The sequence below is a fragment of the Balaenoptera musculus genome, chromosome 8 (genome assembly GCF_009873245.2).
Source record: "Balaenoptera musculus isolate JJ_BM4_2016_0621 chromosome 8, mBalMus1.pri.v3, whole genome shotgun sequence".
Lineage (NCBI taxonomy): Eukaryota > Metazoa > Chordata > Mammalia > Artiodactyla > Balaenopteridae > Balaenoptera > Balaenoptera musculus.
In genome coordinates, this window is record NC_045792.1 from 86,747,250 (window position 1) to 86,771,561 (window position 24,312).

At 48.6% G+C, this 24,312-nt stretch overlaps 1 long non-coding RNA gene across 2 annotated transcripts; it reads left to right on the forward strand.

The window, feature by feature from the left end:
• The first annotated feature begins 1,992 nt into the window (after nucleotides 1–1,992).
• LOC118899744 lies at nucleotides 1,993–22,708 on the forward strand. 2 transcript variants are annotated; one of them, XR_005020981.1, is made up of 7 exons: nucleotides 1,993–4,465; nucleotides 9,338–9,438; nucleotides 10,508–10,769; nucleotides 11,436–11,525; nucleotides 20,790–20,943; nucleotides 21,216–21,356; nucleotides 21,527–22,708. It is a non-coding gene; the product is annotated as an uncharacterized LOC118899744 (long non-coding RNA). The 2 variants fall into 2 exon arrangements; XR_005020980.1 differs by lacking the exon at nucleotides 1,993–4,465 and adding an exon at nucleotides 8,533–8,974.
• The last annotated feature ends 1,604 nt before the right edge of the window (nucleotides 22,709–24,312 follow it).

Below are 24,312 nucleotides of genomic sequence, written 5' to 3' on the forward strand. Positions count from 1 at the left end.
CATTTAACAAATATTTGTCGTGTACCTACTGGGTACCTACTGTGTACTAGGCACTGTTCTAGATGCTGGAAATCCAGCAGGGATCAAAGTGAATAAAAATCTCTGCCCTCCTGCAGTGTATATGTCTCTCTCCTCCAGGGGAGAGACAGGCCATAAACAAAATAAACAGGTAAGATAGAAAGATTGTTACTTGGTGGTCCTACACTCCTAGGAAAGGACTGATTATTCTGTAGTCATGGGCACAAGTTTCCACCAGAACTAGTTTTCAACCTGTCTAATCCATCAATGACAATTCTATACTTGATGAATTGATGAGTGACAACTCACTTCAATGAATGCAACTTGGAAAGCCAGGTAATCAGTGACAGCATCATGGTGTGGAAGCCAGCCAACTGCTGGTGGACTGGCTTCTGTGAACACACTTCTAAGGCTCACATCAACCCATTCCTGCCTCTAAAACCAACACAACCCAAAATACACTCTTCCCAACAACTCAATAAAAGACCAGCACTTTGCTTTGCTCAGAGAAATTTGTGTGATCAGCATGGCTCTTTCTTTACTTAAACTTAAGAAATATTTTCAGATTTCAAGTGGTGGTCTCCTCCTTTGATAAGTCTGGAGGTGCCAGTGAAATTATTTTGAAAGTCCTCAGTCCAACAGGTACACTCACCTGGTCCTTTGTGCCCAAGGGTAGTTACTCTATAGATTTCCCTGATATGTTTCATTAAAATGTCTTCGCTGAATTTATTTTATTATCCAAGAATTTGCAACCAGATGGTTCTTTGTACAAGGAAATTAGGCCTCAGTCATTGTATAATTAGAACTTTCTTTGGAGCTGTATCATTTGGTGAATATTTTTGCCATTAATTGACTTATTCTTTTCCTGCTTGCTTTGCTTTTGGTTTTGTTTGACTATTTGTACAAAGTCTTGTCTTGTGTGTCTTTGTTTTGACCTGAATTGTCTTGTGTCTTTTGAATGCATAGAGAATGCTCCACGGGGAACATAGGCTCCAATCCAATCCAAACCAGCCCCAAGGACTCTAAGCTGGAGATCCAGATACCAACAAACGATTCATGTAAAAGCGATGGATCAAATACTGCTCTTGGTCCCCTTCAAAATTTTATGAGGATACTCCTTGTCTTATCAATTTGTAAAAGAAGTCACTTTGTTCAGTCTATACCAAGGTCAATAATTGTTGGGTTATTATTTATCTGACCCCTTCTTAGCCTCTGTTTGGTTGGGGAATCTAAAACATCATTCATAAGCACACAGACTTTTGACCAACTGTAGTGGTTGGTCTTTTTGTCATGGGTTTGGCTATGTCAAAGCTTCAACCTCCTCCTGGCAGAATTCCTGCTTCTCATACAAGTTTGCATTTAACTGGGTAAATGGCAAAATATTGTTTTTACTTGGTGTATTAGTTTACAAGGGCTGCCATAACAAAGTATCACAGACTAGGTTGTTTAAACAACAGAGATTTATTATTTTCTCACTACTCTGGAAGCTTGAAGTCCAAGATCAATGTGTCAGCAAGGTTGGTTTCTTCTAAGGCCCCTCTCCTTGGCTTGTAGATAGCTGTCTTCTCCCTAGGTCTTCACATGGTCTTCCCTCTGGGTCTGTGTTCTCATCTCTTCTTCTAAGGACACCAGTCATACTGGAGTAGGGCCCACCCTAATTATCTCACTTAAACTTAATCACCACTTTAAAGACCATATCTCCAAATACAATCACACTTCGAGACAGTGGGGTTTAGGACTTCAACAGATGAATTTTAGGGGGACACAATTCAGCCCATAGCATGTGGAACAACTGATTGTTTGGAGGAGACATGTCAAAGTGAGGAAATTAATACATTTAACAATAGTTCTAGAAAATTATGAGAAAATATATTAAAAATTCAATAATCAGTAACTTTGTATGGGGACAGATAGTTACTAGACTTATTGTGGTGATCATTTCATAATGTACATATATATTATGCAGGATATCTGAAACTCACATAATATTGTACATCAACTATATTTCAATTTTAAAAATTCAATAGTCAGCTTCCTTGATTGATATTCTAAGGACTCAAAACAAAACACCGACTCCAAGAGAGTCCATCTCCATAAGTTTCTATTTCAGTCCCATCCAAGCTTTCAGGATTCTGTCCTTTTCGCACTGCTCTACTTTATTGTCACCACCCACTTAGGTCCCTCTCTTCCTTCTACTCTTTCTCCCGACTTTCTAAGTGAGTCTGTCTCAGGAAAGGCACAATAACATCGCAAAATATCCCCTTAAAACTACTAGATCAGAAGGCATATCTATAGCAGCTGAAATTTAACTATAGTCTAGTGCTAAATTGAGGGCTATAATTATAGAATTTTTGTAAACCTCAGGAAGGAAGAAATTTGCTGTAGAATTTAGGATTTTGCTAGACATTGTCCTGGGCTATCAGATTTTTACCAACCTAACTTTAGTTCACTTAATTGCTAGTCTCCCTGGTGAGGGACAATGTTAAAAGCAGCAGCGGAGGAGAGAGAGAAACTAAATAACCCAGCTATGCCACAGTTTTTTCAATGGTCCTGAAAGGGCAAGAAAAATAAGAAAGTTACTAAAAATAAGGCCATTTCAGAAGCCTTTTCATTATAGGCAGTGGTATGCTGGCAAATATTTAACCACCAGCCCTCAACCTGAAAGGGGAGCCATGAATTGTAGGGTTTGCAGATTTCCATGCTGTAAATGTACCCACGCTGGCCAATTCCAGGCTAACAACATGACATCATTGAATGCAGTATTGAGTAGAGAGGCTCTCAAGAGCCAGTGCAAGCTGGCTCCAGCACGCACTGCTCCAGGCTAGCTTGGCTAGATTCAGATTCGCAAACAAAATAAGGAATCAACAGTGACTTCAGGAAACTTCCAATGATATTCCAGGGTAGACCTACAGCCAAAGTCAAGGGAATCTATTTTCATTTTTAATGTCCTCTGACCTGAAATAAGAGAATCAGAAACAATAAATTGGAATGAAAAGTTGCCAATTTAGACATTTCTCAACAGGAAGCCCTATAGAGATAAAAAAGTTAAAAATGGAAACAAACATCTGGCTTAAGCCTCTGGTCCAGAGACCGAAAGTTGCTCTGTGCACTCAGAATGCAGAGCTTGTCGAAAGGATCACCTGCAGGTGTTGCAAACATCGGAAGGACTAATGCCTCACGATGTGTAGAAACTCAAGAGCAACTTTCCAAAATCTGTCCAGCGATGTCCCTCAGGCAGACATTAATACCCAACACTCCCTGCCCTTCCTTCCTCTAAACTCCATCTAGAGCAGATAGCTGTTCTTTTTGTCTACCTGGGTACCTCTGGAGTCTTTTCATGTGGTTCAGGTGAAGCTGACCTCAGCTCCAGCCCCCTCTTCCTTCAGACTAGCAGGTGACTCAGAGGTGGCTGATCAGGAACTCTAGCCCACTGGTTCCATGATGGGCAAATGACCCAACCTGTGTCCTTGATCTTCAGAATTTTTAGGAAGGATGGTATCTCTTCAGTGGAGTTAAGCTGGCTGCCAAGCTAGAAAGCAGAATCCATTTCTCCTTATACCTGGGCTTGCCCTGGGGCAGCTCACCTGTTTTCGTGCCTCTGCTTCTGTTTCCCTGCAATTACTTTTCCCTTCTCCCTCTTCTCACAGCCTCATGGCTGCTACTTTGTCATGGCCACTGATGCGCCCTCATTCTTGCCTTTTGCCTTTGCTCTGTGCATCTCTCCCTTTCTCCCCATTCCACCCCATGATGCAGAGACCATGTCTGTTTTGTGTACTATTGTATATCCAGTGCCTGGAATACTTTTGATTAAGGAATGATTTTTGCCTTTCTCTGAGTTTTCCATTCAGACTTGCCAAGACATGGCATCTGATGGGGCTGAGCCCCTTCATGCCTGTCTTTGGTCAGGCATCACCCCGGTCCAACCCATTATGGCCAATGTCTAGCAGGGCCACCTGCAGGTAATTAAAGGCATCCAGAAAGATGGAAGTATAACTTGTTCAGTGCAAACAAGCTATGATGGGCAGATTCTGGCTCAGCTCCTGCATCCTGGTATTCCTGCCCTTGTGTAATCCTCTCCCCTTGAGTGTTGGCTGGGCCTGGTGACTTGCTCCTAACCAAGAGAATACAGCAAAAGTGATGGAAGTCATTCCCATGATTAGGTTATCAAAGATTGCGACTTCTGTCTTGCTGGTATTCTCACTCTGGTTCTTCGTATATGCTTGCCCTGTTGGAGAGGACCATCTGTCAAGGGACCGTGGGTGACATTCAGCCAACAGCAGAAAACTGAATCCTACCAATGGTCACGTGAGCTGCGAAGTGTACCCATCCCAGCAAAGCCTTCAGATGAGACCAGAGCCTCAGCTGACGCCTGGATTTCAGCCTTGTGAGAGACCCTGAGGCAGAGGACCCAGCTGAGCGGTTCCTGGATTCCTGACCTACACAAATTGTGAGATTATAAATGTTGTTTTAAAGTCACTAAGTTTGGGGATAACTCACTTATGCAGCATTAGATAACTATGCTTAAGCCAAATGATATCTGAATATCATTTCTACCATTATTTCTTTTTTTTAAATTTATTTTATTTATTTTTGGCTGCGGTGGGTCTTTGTTGCTGCGCACGGGCTTTCTCTAGTTGCGGCGAGCGGGGGCTACTCTTCGTTGCGGTGCGTGGGCTTCTCATTGCGGTGGCTTCTCTTGTTGCGGAGCACGGGCTCTAGAGGGCAGGATCAGTAGTTGCTCTTTCTAGCGCATTAACTGTGCCTGAGTGACCCTGTCACTCAGAGCTCAGGAGGCTTGACCCTAGAGCCCTGTGACCCTCAGCCAGAGCCAGGACACAGACTCACCCAGCCAGGGACGGGGCAGAGGCCAAGCCTCTTCCTATTCTTCCCCAGACCGGCTGTCTCCCTGGGGACAATAAACACCCAGCTGAGGCCTCAAACAGGAGACAAAGAAAGCATCCCTATTGAAAGAGTTCCTCTATGGCTTAGATTATCTGTCTCCTCAGAGAGTAGCCAGGAGACCAAAGACAAAAGAGTCATTGTTTCCATCCTCCACAGGCTGCTGGGTGAGTGGGTGACAGAGCGGGTTATTGCTGCCTCAGAACCTTTAGGGGGGCCCCCTCCCCACGGAAGGGGCCTCCCTTGGGCCTTTCTGATTTGAGACCCCTTCCCTCTCCTTAGCTCCGTGTTGCAGGGCCAGTGTGCCTGGTGGGCCTGCAGAAACTGTGACCACGTCATGCTCATCTGGTAGAGGAGGGTCTTGATGCGGGTTCCTGGCCAGCTCCGGTGGGCAGCTCAGAGGAGAGTGGTCAGTTTGAGAAGCACAGTCCTCGTGCGGGCTGCACGCCTGAGTGACTGAGGAAACGCTCCGGGGGCAGCTTGGAGTTGTGGGAAGAACAGAGGCACTGGGGCAGAGAAGCCTGGGACTGAATCCAGCCCAAGTCACCTGCAGAGTGACCTTGTGTAAATTACAGCCCCCCCCAGCCTCAGCATCCCCGTCTGTAATCATGGGGTGCGTTTATTACAGTGTGTCAGCCCTTACCTAGAAAGGACTGGAACTAGGGTTCGAGGCGAGTGGGACACTTGCCTTGGGCACGAAATTTCAGAGGGTGCCATTTTGTTTATGGTTTCCTTTGCTGTGCAAAAGCTTTTGAGTTCAATTAGGTCCCATTTGTTTATTTTTATTTTTATTTCTATTACTATAGGAGACGTCTCGGAAAAGATATTTCTGCGATTTATGTCCAATAGTGTTCTACCTATGTTTTCCTCTAAGAGTTTTATAGTATCCAGTCTTACATTTGGCTCTTTAATCCATTTTGAGTTTATTTTTGTGTGTGGTGTTAGGGAGTCTTCTAATTTCATTTCTTTACATGTAGCTGTCCAGTTTTCCCAGCAAGACCCACAGAGTGGGAGAAAACATTTGCAAACGATACAACCAACAAGGGATTAGTCTCCAAAATTTACAAACAGCTCATATGGCTCAATATCAAAAAAACAAACAACCCAATCAAAAAATGTGCAGAAGACCTAAATAGACATCTCTCCGAAGAAGACATACAGATGGCTAAGAGGCACATGAAAAGATGCTCAATGTCACTAATCATTAGAGAAATGCAAATCAAAACTACAATGAGATATCACCTCATACCTGTCAGAATGGCCGTCATCAAAAAATCTACAAACAATAAATGCTGGAGAGGGTGTGGAGAAAAGGGAACCCTCCTACACTGTGCGTGGGAATGTAAATTGGTACAGTCACTATGGAGAACAGTATGGAGATTCCTTAAGAAACTAAAAATAAAGCTATGATATGATCCAGCAATCCCACTCCTGGGCATATATCTGCAGAAAGACATGGTTCAAAAGGATACATGCACCCCAATGTTCATTGCAGCACTGTTTACAATAGCCAAGACATGGAAGCAGCCTAAATGTCCATCGACAGATGAATGGATAAAGAAGTTGTGGTACATATATACAATGGAATATTATTCAGCCATAAAAAGAATGAAATAATGCCATTTGCAGCAACATGGATAGACCTAGAGATTATCCTAAGTTGAAGTAAGTCAAGCAGAGAAAGACAAATATCATATGATATCGCTTATATGCAGAATCTAAAAAAAAAGGTACAAATGAACTTATTTACAAAATAGAAACAGACTCACAGACTCAGAGAATGAACTTATGGTTACCAGGAGGGAAGGGTCGGGGGGAGGGATAGACTGGGAGTTTGGGATTGACATGTACACACTGCCATATTTAAAATACTGTAGATAACCAACAAGGACCTACTGTAAAGCACAGAGAATGCTGCTCAGTATTGTGTAATAACCTAAATGGGAAAAGAATTTGAAAAAGAATAGATACATGTATATGTATAACTGAATCACTTTGCTGTACACCTGAAACTAACACAACATTGTTAATCAACTATGCTTCAATATAAAATTTAAAAATTTAAAAAGTTGCCAGAAAGCTCAGTAACCAACATAAATAATATTTTAATGCAATATTTTTTTAAAAACTCAAATTTAATGCAAAAAAGTCATGGGCAACAAAATATCACAATTTTAAACAAAGGCGGGACCTGTGAACATTAACAGCTTTTGTGAGATGCTCCCAGGAGGCTGGAGAGGTGGGTCGTAGCCACATGAAGAGCTCCTGTCGGCCAGCTCAGTCCTAAGTTCAAGTGCGCCATGCTGGCTTGCTCTGTCTAGTGCAGCGGTTAGACATACAGGAATGGGGGGATCCCACAGACCCGGGTCTGTGTCCTGTCTTTGCTGCTTACAGCTTTGAGGCCTTGGATAATGTTACTTCACCACTCTAAGCCTCAGTTTCCCGACATGTGAAACAGAATAATAACAATACTGTCTCCACCAAAGGGTGGTTGGAAAACAGGACGCCTGACGGTAAGTGCTCAGTCTTAGTGGTTGTCATTATGACATCATTTAACATACTTCAGAATCAACACGAAAAACTCCCTTGGCTGGGCAGAGGATAAAACACGCCGGCATTCTGTGGTTGCCTGTGCGCTGCCTTTGTGAGCCCTCCAGATAAGCTGCCTCTGCTGAGCTCTGTGGTTCATCAGATACACAGGCGGCATGGGAGCTGCCTGACTGGAGCTGCCTTTACTGCCGCGTCCGCTGCCATCTGGATATCAGAGGGAGCGCGAGAAGGGGCCGGTTGCCGAGGCAGGAGCAGCTGGGGTGGATGGCCTGGAGAGTCCCGAGCTGCAATCTGTTCGCTGCACACTCTTTTGGAATGCATGATTTGGGGCAAGGATCAAAATAGCATCTCTGCGACACAGCCAGCCACCATCTGCTTTGGCATGCAGGGAGCATGGGGCTTTGGCTCAGTTCTGACCAGTGGGGGTTCTCATGGCTGCATTGTCCAGTCTGGGGAGTGCTCAGGGCGCAGGTGACCCCAACAGGACAAAGGAGGGCATTTGCCATTTGGGGTGGATTTTTTCCTTCTGATGCTTCTGATGTCAGATGCTGGAAGAAGGGCTTTGAACAGGAGTTAGGAGCAGGTGACGGCATTACTTTGTTCATTTAATGAGCTGCAGGCACTATACTAGGCTCCAGGAGGACTCACTGCAAGGGAGGAGAAGCGGCAGACTCTCAGGGTACAGGGCTCTCAAACTTTCAGGTGTATCAGTATCAGCGGAAGAATTCATTGAAAAATAGAGTTTGGATCAGTAGGTCTGGGGTACAGCCCCCAAATTTGCATTTCTAACAAGCTCCCAGGTAATACTGATGCTGCTGGTCTGGGTACCACTCTTTGAGAACCACTGATGCTAGTGGATATGGGATCTGGGATCAGGCTGCCTGGGTTTGAGTTGAAACCAACTCAGCTACTTACTTGGCTGTGAGACCTTTGATGACTTAGTCTCTCTGAGAATCAGTTTCCTCATCAATAAAATAGGTTAAGTAGGGATGATCATGACAGTACTTATCTCATGGGTTTCTTGTGAGGACTAAAAAAGTTATGCATATAAAGCACTCAAAACAGTGTCCCACATAGAGAAATTACTTAATATGCATTAGCTATTATGATCTGTAACATTTAAACATTTTCCAATGAGAGTTATTACATGGGTGCTTTTATAAATAAAGGTGAGTAAGAAAATGTCCCTGTGTATTTATGCATATACAAAACATTTGCCTGTGATTTCGAGTGGTTCACAGACCCCCAAAATCTCATCCTTCTTAATGCCCCTTGTTTTGTAGAGTATAATAGCTACCATTTCGAGCCTCTACTATGTTGCATGAAGTGTGGCAGGTAATTTACATTCTAAGTTACTTCATTCAGTCCCCACAATCACTTCATAAGGCAGTCATCATCATTCCTATTTTACAGACAAAATAATTGAGGCTCAGAAAATTGCCAAGAGAGATTTGCACCCAGATCCGTCAGACCCTACATCACACTGCCACTACTCACTTCCTTAGAGGTATTGTATCACCAGTTTATCCAGAGAAAGGTATTTAGCAATATCTAAGTGCTCAGTCCTGTAGGGGGGAAATAAATGTTGCTCTTGACCTCCAAGAAGTTACATCTAATGGAGGGATCAAGAGGAACATATAAATACTCAAACAGTACATAATTACAGGCCAAATCATGGGTGTGGCAGAGTTCATGTGGTTCGCCACATATTCCTTTGCTTTTCACATTTCCCAGCCTCCCTTGCAGTTATGTTAGGACCGTGTGACTGGCTTCTAGCCCATGAACGTGGGTGGGCATAATAGAAGTTATTTCCAGGCTTAGCCCTTATACATATGTCATGTGATCACTCCTTTCTTTCTCATACTTGCAGCAGTGATTTCAGAAGCCACGTGGTCCAGGTGGCATAGCGCAAGATGGAGGAGGACCACCCAACCAGTATCAGACTGAGATCGGAGGGAGAGATGAACCTCGGTGGGTTAAAGCCACGAGATTTCTAGTTACTGCAGTGTAATGCAGCCTCCCCTGACTAGCCAAATGGGATAACCATCATTATATACTGAAAAGTTCTGGGAAGATTAGTGAGTCATGAGATATTCAGGTGTTAAGTCAGCTGAAGATCCCATTCTAGACCTAGTGAGTCAAAATATTTAAGGAAGAGCCCTGGGAGTCTTTATTTTTAATAAGGTGATATTGAGGAATGCCCAGAAAATTTTACACAATAAAGACACCATCAGGTGACCATCTAGCAGGCAAACTGTGGGAGATGGGTGTGGGTGCCCAGGCTGAAGTCCTGCCTTTACCTCCTTCTAGCTGCGTAACTTCAGGTTATTTATTTATTTATTTAATTTTTGTTGGAGTATAGTTGATTTACAATGTTGTGTTAGTTTCAGGTGTACAGCAAAGTGAATCTGTTATACATATACATATATCCACTCTTTATTAGATTCTTTTCCTATATAGGTCATTACAGAGTATTGAGTAGAGTTCCTTGTGCTATACAGCAGGTTCCTATTAGTTATCTATTTTATATACAGTAGTGTGTATATGTCAATCCCAATCTTCCAGTTTATCCCTCTCCCCACTTACCCCCAATAACCATAATTCTGTTTTCTACATCTGTAATTCTATTTCTGTTTTGTAGATAAGTTCATTTGTACCCTTTTTATAGATTCTACATATAAGTGATATCATATGATATTTGTCTTTGTCTGACTTCCTTCACTCAGTATGACAGTCTCTAGGTCCATCCATGTTGCTGCAAATGGCATTATTTTGCTCTTTTTTATGGCTGAGTAATATTCCATGGTATATATGTACCACATCTTCTTTACCTAGTCATCTGTCGATGGACATTTAGGTTACTTCCATGTCCTGGCTATTGTAAATAGTGCTGCAATGAACATTGGGGTGAGGTACTTTAAGTATCTGTAGAGTTGCTGTGATGATTGAATGAGTTAATGTATTAGCTATCTATTGCTGCATAACAAATTATCCCAAAACTTAGTTGCATAAAACCAGAACTGTTTATTATCTCTTATAGTTTCCATGAGTCAGGAATTCAGGGGTGTTCCTTCGGGCAGTCCCCACCCAAGGTATCTCATGAGGGTACAGTCAGATGTTGGCCAACGCTGCATCATCTGAATGCTCTAGGCTGGAGGATCCATTTCCAAGAGGGTGCACTCATGTGGCTGTTGTCCAGAAGCCTCAGCTCCTTTCCACACAGTGATCCAAGACACCAAAGAGGAAGCTGTGATGCCTTCACACACTGTCACTTCCATCATATAAATTTCCTGGTCACACAGGTCAGCCCTGAATCAATGTAGGAGGGAACTCAACAAGGGTAAGAATATCAGGAGGCAAGGATCAGTGGGGGCCACATGCCAGGTGGGACATCATCAAATGATGCCTGACATGTGATCAGCACTCAACAAATGTTAGCTATTTTTATTACTAATAGAATGATCAACAAGTTCTAGCTTGGAGCTCCAGCTTGGAGCTCCAGCTCCTCCACCATCTTACTGTTCTTCACTCATTCCTCAGCGGCTGTCCTGCATGGAATCTACCTGAATACCCATCTGTGTGGCTGTGTGCTGGGCAGTGGGCTCCCACCTGGGTCCCTTGGTATCCCTGAGGTAGAAATACCGTCAGATGGGGACTTCCCTGGTGGTCCAATGGTTAAACCTTCACCTTCCAATGCAGGGGGTGAGGGTTTGGTCCCTGGTTGGGAGCTAAAATCCCACATGCCTCGAGACCAAAAAACCAAAACATAAAACAGAAGCAATATTGCAACAAATTCAATAAAGACTTTTAAAAAATGGACTACATCCAAAAAAAAAAAGACTTAAAAAAAAAAAAAAATACTGTCAGAGACATGGAGAGATGCTGGGAGCCAGGGAGGAAGGGGCGATAAATAACGAATTCTTAAATGGGGGTGTCACATTTAACATGGCTTGTTCATCTTGCTTAAGGGACCTGGTGGGTGCAAAGAGCAGAAGGTCTGGAATGAGGCTGCCTGGAGCAAATTCCGGTTCTCATCTTTACTGGCTGTGTGACCTTGGGTGAGTTACTTAACTTTCCTGGATCCCAGTTTTCTCATCGGTTACAAATGGAAAGAGTAATGGTTCTTATTGCACAAGGTTGTTAGAATATTTAATGTGTGAATTCAACATTCTAAGCATCTAAAAGGCTCAGAAGAGTGTCTGGCTCATAGTAAATGCTCAAAAAGATGAGCTATTATTATTCTTCCTTCTCATATCCTCCAGGGATGGAGGTTAAGGACGAGATAAAGAAACAAGGAAATAAAGAGATGTGTGGCCCCTGACTCAACAATTCCAAGGCAGAGCTAGTGTTAAATGTCACTTTCCTTCCAGGACTTTCCCCCAGACTGTCTAGCTCGGTTGAGAGTGCTGTCACACAGGGGCAAGCTTGACAGAGACTGTGTCCATGATGCTGTGAGTCCCTGAGCCAGGTGGGCACCCTCAGAGCCCCCTGGCATGCTCCTAGGCTGACTTTGTTCTCTCCCCCCACCCCCCGTGCTGCTCTCCGTCTTTGTCTCCCTTCCCTAGTTGCTTTTGCTCAGTTCAGACAACTCAGGGGTTCCTGAGCAGATCTTGCCTTCCTTTGATGGGTGAGCGGCAAGGGAGGTGAGACTGGGGCTGAGGGGCCTGGCGTGGAGGCGGATGGAGTGAGGCGGGGAGCGGGAAGGTAGAGGAAATCAAAGGGCTCCACGTCAAAGGCAAGAGGAACCGATCAGCGGAGGATTCTTCATCCTCTGAGACCGGGACTGCGCTCTAATTCGTGAGTCTTAGTCAAGTATCAGAAACTAAGGGGTTGCTGGACCTCCTGCCTGCGACGGTGTTTGTTGAAAGGATTCAGGAATGTGACCAAGAAACAGCTCCCGTGGAACTCTGCAGAGAAGGGAGTTCAAGTTCTAGAAGGTGGGACACAGCAGTGAAAATGACAAAGGTTCAGGCTCTCCTGGAGGGTGGCTTCTGGGGGAGGAGACAGAACACCAAACAAGATCATTTCAGCAAGTGTGACACAGGATGGAGAGAACACTGCCTTGCACTGGGCTGTCCAGGAGGCCTCTCAGAGCAGCTCATGTTTCAGCTGAGCCCTGAGCAGCCATGCAGGGATCTAGGGGGAGAGCATTCTGGGGAGACAGAAGAACTGGTGCAAAAATGCAGAAAAAGTTCAGCATGGTTGAGAAAGATCTGGGGGGTCAGCACGGCTGGAGCAGAGGGAACACAGCCCAGGGGGCCCTCCAGAGAGGGGGCTTGGCCCTCAAGGCTGGGGCAAGGTCTGCTGTTGTTGTGACGAGCCCCGAGCCCCATGGCAGGTTTCAGTGCAGTAATGATGACCTCTGATGGGTTTAAAGTGATGACTTGGCAACCAGGTAAAGAATGGATTTCAGGGGCAACAGTAGAAGCAGGGAGACGGGTTAGGGGGACGCCTGTGAGAGGTGTTCTTCTCCCGAACTAGCGTCCACAGGGGGACTGAAGGGAGTGAGCAGCTTGGAGCCGTGTTGTGACTCTGGGACAGAGAACTTGCTGTGCTACTGGTGGGGGGTGAGGAGAAGGACGAGTCACTTAGGTTTTGAGGTTTGGGGCTGAGTCCAGGGGCTGTCTGCCTGCACAGGGTCTGCCTCTGGGTCGTTCTGCACCCCTCATCCCCACCAAGCTAAGCAAGCAGTTGGAGTCCCAGAGCTACGGAGAAGGGAGCCTCTCTCTCCTTACGACGCCCAGGGGATGGACCTCAATGGCCCCTGGCCTGATGACGGCACAGGCAGGGCCCTGAGGAAAGGAAGGCTGGCTGAGGCAGGTCCTGCACTGTCCAGAAAAGAAAAGGGTTGGGGAGAGTCCCTGGCTACAGTCCCATCCCCAGCATCCTGGGACTCAGCAGCAGGGAGGATTGGGCAGCCGATGTGTGGCCTTCCTTATGGACGAGTCAAGGCACTCTCATTAGTGCAGAGCTTGGAAGCAAGAAGCTTTGGGAGGCTAGAAAAGAGGAGTGCCTTGGATCAGGCCAGGACATGTGTGTCATGGGAACCAGAGTTCTGTGCCATGGTGGCCTCTGGGCCCTGACAGCCTCAGCCCTGGGGAGGGTTATCCAGGTGGCTTCAACTCCTGGTCTGGATGGAGCACAGAGATCCCGTGGGATCTTTTCACCTGCAGCGAAGTCCAGAGGGACCCGGTTCCCAGAGGATGCCTGAAGGAAGTGCGGGTCCCCGGGGAACATCTTCCTTGCCGACCTGTCCTCCCCACCCTCCACCAGTGGGCCGGGCTTGGCCTCCTGCAGGCGGAAGCGGCGAGGGGGCTGCTGAGGACCACGTGGACGTACTGGGGAGCGTCCCCGGGGACCACTGTGTTGGAGGAGAGGACGAGAAGAGGAGGGGTCTCGGTGACTGATGCTGACCACCTGAGACTCGGTTCTCCCTGGGGCAGCAGGCCCCCGACTGAGCCCTCCCCTCCAGACACGCGTCCGTTCACTCACTCACTCAGGCAACGGTATTTGAGGTGCCAGCTGGCAGGAGTGCTGGCGGCTACTGCAGGAGACATGGCGCCTATGTGACAGGAACCTCAGGTGGAGGCTTCCGAGAAACCCACAAAGGCACCTCAACGTAAAGCACCGGTTTAAAACCTCCCCCCGGAGCCGAAGAACTTCCCCGCAAAGCCAGCACATCTCCCGCCCCTCCCACTTTCCTCCCATCCCCAACCTTCCCTCTGCTGCCTGGAATAACACGGATTCCAGGAGCTAGCCCTTTTGATATTGGTCCCCAGCCCCAGCCCCGGCGTTCTTCTTTGCTTCCATCCTCTCTTCCCAGCTGCTCCTAATGACACAGGTCCGTCTGACCCTCGGGTCCATCTGGGACAGGACAGGCAGCCTGGAGCTCGGAGCTTCAGATCACTGGCACCCTCACTCCCACCCCCTAGGGGACAGCTTCTCCTTGATTTTGACTTCTATTGTCCCGGGATGATCCTTCTCCACACTGTAAATTCCTGCACCTTAATTTTTCCGGAAATGGAAAACTACTCAACTTGGGGCCAAAGGCACTTAGCCTGTGACCTCCAGTGGGTTATTTCACAGCTCTGAGTCTGTTTCCTGACCTGAGGACGGCTTCGTGCACATGCCAGCCAGAGGCTTTATGTGGCAATGTCTGACGCCCAGCATTGAAGTGGGGTCACTCCGTCCTCTTGGTGGATCCATGGGTTGATGAGAAACACAAAACAGTTTCTGAGTTTGCTCTGGAGAAGCTCATGCTGCTCAGAAGGGCTGTGTCGTGGAAAAGCACCTAGAAACCCCCAGTTCCTGCTCAAAATGCCACTCCCTCCCCCCACCCCGCTCCCACCGCAGACGCTGGACTTATACCCATTGTAAGGGCTGAGCCTGGAGGCCCACACCCAGGGCCGTGCACTGGGCACGTAGGAAATGTTTTCTTCGGGGGCTGAGCTGGAGACTCAGAAACGCCGTCCTCAGTCCTGGCAGCTGCCTGGTGCCGGGCTTGGAAGCTAGAGCAAGACACCTTGGCTCAGAGCCACTTTGCCAGCAGCCAACAGAGCTAAGTTTAATCTGCCAGATAAGTGTTTCAGGGTGGGGAGCAGAGCAGAGGCTGAGCCAGAAGGAGACCTTCACCAGGGGCCTGAGGCTCGGTCAAGGTCTCTAATGGGGCAGGGGAGGTGGGGAAGCGGGCCAGAGAGCCCCTCCCTCCCCTCCAGAGAGGCTTCTCATTCATAGGGACCATGACCCCTGGGGGCTTTTTTGCAGTCTTGCTGCATCTTAGTTATGACATGAGTGGGACAGGCTCTCTGGTCCCGATGCACACGCTTTCACTCAACTTGTCACTCAGGACATACGATGTGCCAAGTACTGTGCTAAGCGCTGGGGCTGGAGTGGGAAGTAGTGGATGTGGTCCCTGCTCGCAGATCTGCTGACTTCCAGGACTTGAGACTTCTCTTGCTGCCTGGCCTGAGACAGCACCGGGGAGTCGGCCATCTGCATACCCCTTCCCAGCCACGCGAGACAGCCAGAGAGCGGTCTCTGCCGATCTCAAGTTGTACCTTTGGTTTCTTGGTCCAGAGTTTAATCCTTATTATGGTTAAAAAAGAAAAAATTAGACATCATAGAATTGAAGCACTGCCTAGGATCATGAAGATCATTTTCACCACCAGGCCAGTGCTTTGTCTGCAACATGGCACACCTCCTGGTTTAACCGTTTCCATCTTGATTCCCCATAGGCCTGACGAGGAAGCCAGGAAAGGTGAGCTCAGGTGAGATGGTAAGGAAACTGTAACGGAGCCCAGGGAGTTTGGCACGTATCCTGAGGGCAGTGGAGAAGCATTGACAGGCCAAAGTAGGGCAGTAACACGATGGATCTTTAATGTGTTTATTACATTCATTAACAAATATTTATTGAGCGTATACTCTGTGCAGGCCTGTGCTGGGCTCTAGGGATATAGTGCTGAACGAGACAGACAAGCTTCTCACCCTCACAGTACTTTCTAGTGGGGAGAAAGACAATGACAAATTAAATAAGTATGCACCTAAATTCATTAAATAAATAAGACTTTATATTGGGGAGTGGGAAGGAAATAAACAGGATTCTGGGATTGAGAATAAAAGGAGGAATCCTCTTTAGAGAGAGTAGCCCGAGAAAGTCCCTCTAAGGAAGTGACTTTCTTGCTGAGCCCTAAAAGATGAGAAGGAGCCCGTCTTGTGAAAACCAGGGGAAAGAGTGTTCCAGGCAGGGGTGGGGGTGGGGGTGGGGGAGCAGTATGTGCAAAGGTCCTGTGGCATGAAAGAGCTTCGAGGACCCCTGGAACTGATGGTTGGTGTGATGAAGAAAGTGACATGACATCAGAAGGCAAACTGACAGATGTCACCATGCTTGGGAGCTACTGAGAAATGACGGTACCGTGAATGCAGAGATGAAGAGATATAGATCAATGTGACTACGTTTCAGAGGTAGAACCAACAGGACTTGCGAGTGGGTTGAATGGGGGAAGAGGGAGGAGACAGTGATGTCCCCCACATTTCTGGTTGGAGCTGGTATTTGCTGAGATGGAGAAGCCTGGGAAAAGGGGGATCCGGTTTGGAGGGTAAAACAAGATCAGATTTACTTTCTGGAATGCATTGTGAAGGCCGGATTAGGGGAAGACAACAAGCCCAGGGCGGGGAGCCCAGTTCAAGGCTGATGATGCGGGGACCTAGGGCGGTAGCCATGGGGATGGTGGGAAAACCCACGTCCCTGCTGAACAAGCCGACAAAGGGAAGAGCGTTCTGCTTCCCCAAATGCTCTGGGTTTCTGTCTGCCAGGTGGCTGAGCGGGCCGACCAGAGGGAGGAGTTCCTTTTGGAGAACATTGAAGTGAAACTACCGTATGGAGAGGAGGGAAGGCCAGTGATGTGGAAAATGGGGTCACGAGAGAGACCAGGAAGAGGCTGCGGCAACGCGACATCTTCCGCGGCCGGCTGTGCGCCATGGAAGGGGGAGCGCGGGACATGCGGCATCCGTGCAGGGACAGGGCCGTCCCGAAACAGATGGCCGGGCAGCCACACCCAGGCCCCTGGCTGACCAAGGGGTTCACGGGGGAAAAGGAGGGTGAACCTTCCTGTGAGGTTCAGGACGGAGCATTGAGAGAGGCCACGGGCAGAGCAGGCCCAGGCTGCACGGCTGAAACCAGCTCTCTTCTCCTTGGCCTAGCTGCCCTCCAGCACTGCCTCTTCCGGCCTTGAAGGGCAGCCAAGGCAGCAGGGAGGGGCTAGCCCGGCAGGTGGGGGAGAAGGAGGTGTAGCCCCTTACAGGCAAAAAAATAGTGGCTGTAGGACACAGGAAGTGTCAATCAGTCGACCCTGGACCCTGCCATTCATGCATTCATTCATTCACTCGTCCATTCATGCCTGCACGCATTCAACAAACACTGACTGAGCACCTCTGATGACAGGCAGTGTCCCAGGTGCTGGGCAACCAGTCTCTGCCCTTGAGAACAGACAGAACAAGGCCTGGACAATGCTGGCCACCAAGGCCTCTCGTGTCTTTCTTCCTCACCCTGTCCCCACTTCCCTTCCTGGTGCCCAGAGTTGTCCGGAATCATCACCCAGCACCCACTCCCTTCAGCCCCTGGACCTCACGCTGTTTCTTCTGATTGAAGTCCATTTCCTTAGTCTTGTTTCATGAGCCTGAACTGTGGGGAGGAATCAGATGGTAAAGAACACCGAATGACATTTTTCTGCGTTTGGCCTTTATGCCAAGAGTACAGAGAGCACTGCAGTATTTTAAGTGAGGGACGGCGTTCGATTTCCATTTAGAAGACACCTGCGGCCAGGAGGCGGCAAGCTGGGAGGCCAGGAGAGGAGGACCGGGAGGCTGGAGGCGGGCAAGCATTAGGAGGGCCCTGGCCACACGCACCCGCTCTCAGGAGAGGACGGAGGCGTCTTCCAGGCTGCGGAAGGCCCTGCCCCAGCAGAGGCATCTGAACGTGTTGGAAGTTTAACCGTCATTGACTGGGCAGCTTCCATTTCTCAGACACCTTCATGTATAATGAATCCCCTCCAAGCTGCCTTGTCAGGAAAAATACTTAATCTCTCCTTTTTGGAGATGAAGAAGCTGAGACTTGACTCCAAGCTGACCTGAATTTGAATCCCGGCTCCACCACCTGCCCACGGATTTAGCTAGAAAGTTACGCAGTACAAGACCTTGTGGGCGTTGCCACTAACAAAACCTTATTGGGAAGAGTAATATCTTCCAGCCCCAGGGCTGGGATTTCTGGCACCCACCGGCCTGCGGTGGAAGCTGGAAGCGATGAGAAGGCAGTGGGTGCTTCCGACCTCGGCCCTGGGAACAGCCTTGAATGGGCTCCCTGGGCGGGCCTGCCCTGCCGCCATCTCCCTCCTTCTCTCTCATTTGTTGCTCTGGGCCTGAGGGGGAGTATTCTGTAGGGGAGGGGACCTGGGCCTGGGGGCTTCCTGTGCAGGAAGCTTCTCCCCTCGCCGGGGTTCTAGGAGAGGCCTGCCCACTACCCCACCTTCCCCATTCTTTCCCGGTCTTTTGTTTCCCGTGTTAGCCCGGGTGGGGCGATAAGGAGGGCAACTGCGCCATCTGCTGGGCATATTGGGGAAGCTCCAGCTGCGCTCAGGTGAGGCGTGGGCGGAAACTTCCCTGCGGTTTGTCTTTTGGGCCTAAGAAGAATCTTGGGTCAACAAAGGGGGGATAACAAGTGACAAGCGAGCTCTTCCATAGGAGTAACCCTGGGAACAGAACCCCATTTCAGCTGATGGCGGGAAACTCAGTGCCAATAGGAGCTGCCTATTACCTGTGCACTTAGGTGATAGGGATACAGTGTGAACAGTGCAGGGGTGGGGAGGGGGGGAGGGGGGAGGGGAGGGGGAGGGGTGGGGAGGGGAGGGGGAGGGGTGGGGAGGGGGAGGGGGTGGGGAGGGGGGGGAGGGGGGGTGGGGAGGGGGGAGGGGGGTGGGGAGGGGGGGAGAGGGGGTGGGGAGCGGGGTCAGAGGCAAATACCTAGACGGTTAAGATGCAGTGCGGTAAGACCAATGATGGGGGAAATACAGGCAGAGAAGACAGGTGGTTAAGTTGATTAGCTAGGGCCCCGTTAGGCCCTGCTCCTGAAGCCAGAGGGATGAATAGGAGCTAAGCCGAGATAAAGGAGGACATTCTGGAGAGAGGGCGCAGCAAGGCCTTAATGTTTGTGCTGCCATCCTGCTCAGGCCCAGGGCTAGTCTCTCCTTTTCTGCCCCCTCCAGCAGCTGGGGAGAACTCAGCACCTTCCCTTGGCAACGCCGGTCCCTGAACTCTGTAATAGTGACAGGCGCTCAGAGCTCTGCCCTCCACTCTCACCCCACCTGCGGACTCCGTCCCACCCTCCCGCCAGGGCTCCTATCCCTTCCTCCTCCTACGGGAGCCGAACTAGCCTGGTTGGGAGACTGCTCTGCGGCCCCCCCACACCCACAGATCTGAAGTCAGCCAAGGCCAGAAAGCGTGGTGGCAACAGGGGAGAATGGTCCCAGTTGGTGAGTTTGGGCCCAGCTGCCACAGGTCCCTCTGCAGGGACTTGGGTGAACTGAGCTGGGGTGAAAGGGGGCACTGCTGAGGTAGGTTTAGGAAGAGCAATTCAAATCAACGTTAATTACGTGAGTCTGCCATTCTGATCAATGCGATATAATTCAACCGTCATTTACTAATAACAGGTCAAATCCTGTGTGAGTCTGTGGAAGCAGGTGGGACACAAATGAACATTTCCTGGGGCGTCTCCTGCCTGGAGCAGGAGCTTTATCAGAGTTCCTGAAATCCTAACCAGAGGCCATCTCCTGAGCTGTGGATCCAGTGTACATTTATACTGACCCCAGAGCCCTCCGATATCCCATAGCATCTCTCAATTCATTTATGATTTAACCTGTTGGGACAGCATTGTGTTTCACTGTGTGGGATGTGTCTAAGGTCACATGGCTAATGCAACACTGAAACCGATAGCCAAGAGAGTCCCATTCTTCAGCCAAGGGGTCTGCTTTGTAGTTTACTATAAATCTATGAGATGCATTACCTAAGTAGTTATCTTATCTCCGCTTACAGATGGGGTGGAAAAGCCCATCAGAGTCTTTCCCAAGAGCCCAGGGCTAGTAGAAGCTCAGCTCCCCAGAGCTCTTGACATTTCCTCAAATGAAGAATGGCTCTCTCCCCTCAGAGATTAGGGTCCTCTGGTACCAACCAGGAAATGCTACTGAGAAATCTTTTCTCTTTCTTAAAGTAGTTGTAAAAAGGACAACTAAACCACAGAAATGTGAGCACTAAAGAAAGAAAGAAGTTGTACAAAAGTCAGCATCATGCGGGTGAAAGAATGTTTAAGAACGATCAGTATTTAGAAGTCAGTGGGTACAGGTTCAAAATAGTTCTTGTAAATGTCCAACCACTGGAAAACTTTCAAAATGCCAGGTAGCCAATGGTTTCTAGATGAAAATATTTTTAAAATGTAATAAAAACCCTCTCTCACTTCTGATAACATCTCACTTTACTGAACAAAATAACGAAAAGCCCTCTGTACCACACTGGACTCACTTCCTGGATATCCGTAAATACCAGAGCACAGAGCTTGACTAACAACCATTAGACATGGCGCCCACCGTGTGTGTTTAGAAAACCGGCGTGTGTGGGAAAGACCTAAATGTCTGGTCCTCAGGTCACTGCTTTTGGACCTGAAAATCACCAGAAGCAGGAAGTAGGAAGGCAGGACTGATGATGGAGGGAGCTGAATGTCACTAGATTAAGGGTAAAGTTCTGCTATCTGTGAAGAACCCAAGTTTTCTTTTTCCAAGATCAAGGCAGGAATGGAAACAGCACAAGCCTTTGAATTGAAGGATCCAGACTGGAGTTCTAACTCAGCCCTGGCCCTGTCCTCAGAAGGAGCTGACACCTTCTCAGGAAAATGCACAGATCCTCAGGGAATGATGCTCCACCGACTTCAGGAGGGTAAGGTGAACAGGCGGTAAGATATTTGGGAAGATGTTTCACACCTTTCTAGTGCCACACAGGTGATGAGGTTTATCGTGAGAAAAGGTGACGAGACGGCATGTGTGTTGTTACTCACAATTCTTTTGTTTATAAGTACAGATGAGTTTAGGCAAAAAGAAGTCTTCGATTCAGATGTCAGGGGACAGTAGTTGTAAGAGCTGATCATAAACATCCCATTTCTCTTCCTTCATGGTACACGGAAGGACTGACGTTCTCTGCCCTCTTTAAAGCCAGGTGTGACCACGTGACTGGCCTGTCCCTTCTGCGCAGAACTTCAAGTGCAAGCCTGTGATCCGCCATATTCCCTCATCCTGCCTCGGTGACAGGGGAGGCGTGTGTTGAGATGAAGCTTCCCTGTCCTTGGTCCCTTAGTAAGTATGGTGAGCAGAGCACTTGCCCTTTGTCCCCAACCTGCACTGACTGTTGTAGCAAAAATACACTTTTGTTGTGTAAAAGCCACTGCAATCTTGGGATTGTTTGTTACTATAGCATAACCTTGCATTGACTACATTTTCTTATTTTCTGTATTCTTGATGCTTAGGCATTTGGGGCCTTGACCCTGAAGAGACTGACCTCCTAGGGCTAGCTAATTCCTAGAGATAGCAAACAGCTCCTGTGAGAACACGCCTTTGATACACAAACCAACCAATCTACAGCCACAGCCCCAACTATGTCTTCTATCAAACTCGCACCCAAGCCAGTGTTCTCCCTGCCCTGAACCACCCCAGGACCAGGTACTGGACAGCTAGGGGCCACACCTGTAGCCCAGACCTGCCAGAATTATCCAAACTAGTCAACCCTATGCTAACTCAGTGTACCCACTCTGCCTCGCCCATTCCTTCCTGCGAAAACCCCAATAAAGACTCTGGGCCATGCTATTCCCTGGCCCTCTGTGCCTCCCGACCAACCCCGGTCCCTCTCCATGTGGCACTGCAAGATGTTCCGTGCCTCCTGCTTCTACGGATATGTGAGTAGAAACTTCTTTATGATCATCATTTTTGTGCCTGCATGTCTTATCATTCCTGATAAAAATAAGTCCCACTCCATTTTAACTCAAACCTGACCCATCCTGATGGATACACTAGGAAGAAGATTGGGACTGGCATCAGCCACACTGGATTTTCTTACCCTCTTCCCCACCTCTGGGTTCTGCTTCGCTCCGGGCTAGCCTCTCCTACTGCAGGTGGGCTTTCGTGTGAGGAAGGTGGGCCCGAGCATCCCCGGCTTCACTACCAGAGCCGAGAGGCAGGAGGCTGTCTTCGCTGCCGATTCCAGCAGAACAGGCATAGGGAAAGATCAGTCTGGCCCAGTTTGAGTCAGGTGCAATCATGGGACAATCTCTGCGGGGCACGGCCGTCGGTCAGGACTGAGCCATCCACTCACCCCTGTGCCTGGGTGGGCGGACAGTGCTGGGAGCCAAGGGGAGCCACCACCGAGACCTATCATCGCCCTTCCGTGAATGGAGTCTGGACACCCAAACCCTGCCTCGCCCTGAGGGAAGGAGTTTGCAGGCAGCTGCTCATTGCACAAAGTACTACTGGGAAACCAGACAAGCACGGAACGAAGGAATTTCATTTGAGGTAGAAGCTCGGAGGTTTTTTCTGAGATAGGGTCAAGCCAACCCATTAACATGGTACACACCATCCATCCTCGCCAATAGTAGGAAAACCACCCACTTAAACGAGCGCGTGAGGTGAAGGGTAGCAAACGTTTATCGGTGTTATTTCTTTTTTTTAATTTTTTTTTTAATCCTCGTTCTTTATTATTTATTTATTTATTTATTTATTTATGGCTGTGTTGGGTCTTCATTTCTGTGCGAGGGCTTTCTCTAGTTGTGGCTAGTGGGGGCCACTCTTCATCGTGATGCGCAGCCTCTCTAGTTGCGGAGCACAGGCCCCAGACGCGCAGGCTCAGTGATTGTGGCTCACGGGCCCAGCTGCTCCGCGGCATGTGGGATCTTCCCGGACCAGGGCTCGAACCCGTGTCCCCTGCATTGGCAGGCAGACTCTCAACCACTGCACCACCAGGGAAGCCCTGTGTGCTATTTCTTGAATGCTATGTGTCATGCATGCAGATGATTGTGTTCAGGTGGATCTGGCTAAAGGAATGTTCACCTGTCCAGACACCCACGCCAGGCTTCCTGCTTCTACTCAGTTTCTTACGGAATCCCATGGGAAGCCCAGCGAATGGGCTTTTGGAGATCTCCGTCTGCGGGTCACAGAGAGTGGAAGGAAAAGAGAGGGGGATGAATTCATGACAAGGCTGAACTCAACCTGAGGGTGAGACCAGGGGCCCTTGACCTGGAGAGAGTGGGCAGGTCTCCAGGGTCCATGAATGCGTGTCCTTGAATGTGAAAAATCAAGTGTTCATCTCCTACCGAAGGGATCCATGGCTTCCATCAGATTCTCAATGGTTATGGCTCCAAACAGGTGAAGAACTGCCATTTTGACAGTAGGTAGCTCAGCTTCCAGGAGATGGCAGACAGAGAGGAGCTTGGGGTTTTTTCCTTGACTTCCCTAGTGTTTCACTGGGGGGATGGGGGGGAGAAGTAAGATTTCTCATCTCTACTTCAGTTCCAGCATTTTCCAAATGGAGCTAAAATCACAGAATGCCAAGTCCCTTGCAGAGTCCTGTGTGGTAGAGAAATCTGGGCCCAAGTCCTGATGAGGCCATTTACTAGCAGGGACTTCACCTCGACGAGCTGATTCCCTCGTTGATAAAGGGAGGATAATAACATTCACAGTCACACCAACCCCTTTACAGTAGACGAAGCACTGAATGCAGAGAGCTTTCTACTTTCCTTCCCATTAGTGACCAAGGCCAGCATTATCCAGTCCTTCCTATTTGCCGTAACAGTGCTAAGTGCTTTTAGGTACATTTTATCACTTAATCTTCACAAAAGCGCTGTAGAGTAGGTATGACTATTATTCCCATTTAATTAAAACAAAACAAAACCAACCTTGGGGTGGGCAGGAACTGAGCTCAAGAGCCTCCCCTTAACCCGAAGTCCTGCCTCCCCCACCCCCCCTCCCACCCTGTCCACACACACCACCCGAGAAGCCGCCAAACAAAGCGCTCAGAGCACGCAGGCTCTTGCTACTGGGTGACCTGGAGAGGGGGGGGGGGACACCTTACACGGAGCCCCTGGGACTTGTCCGGCCCGTGACAGACGACTCCGTCTGCTTAAACTCCTCGAAGAGTGCTTTCATCACAGCTCTCGCGACAAGCACCTGCTGATGTCACCGCGCTTTCTTTTGCTCTACGTGACAGACGGATACGCGGAAGGTGGGCCGGTTCACAGGCCCGGTTTCAGGTCATCCCATGGTG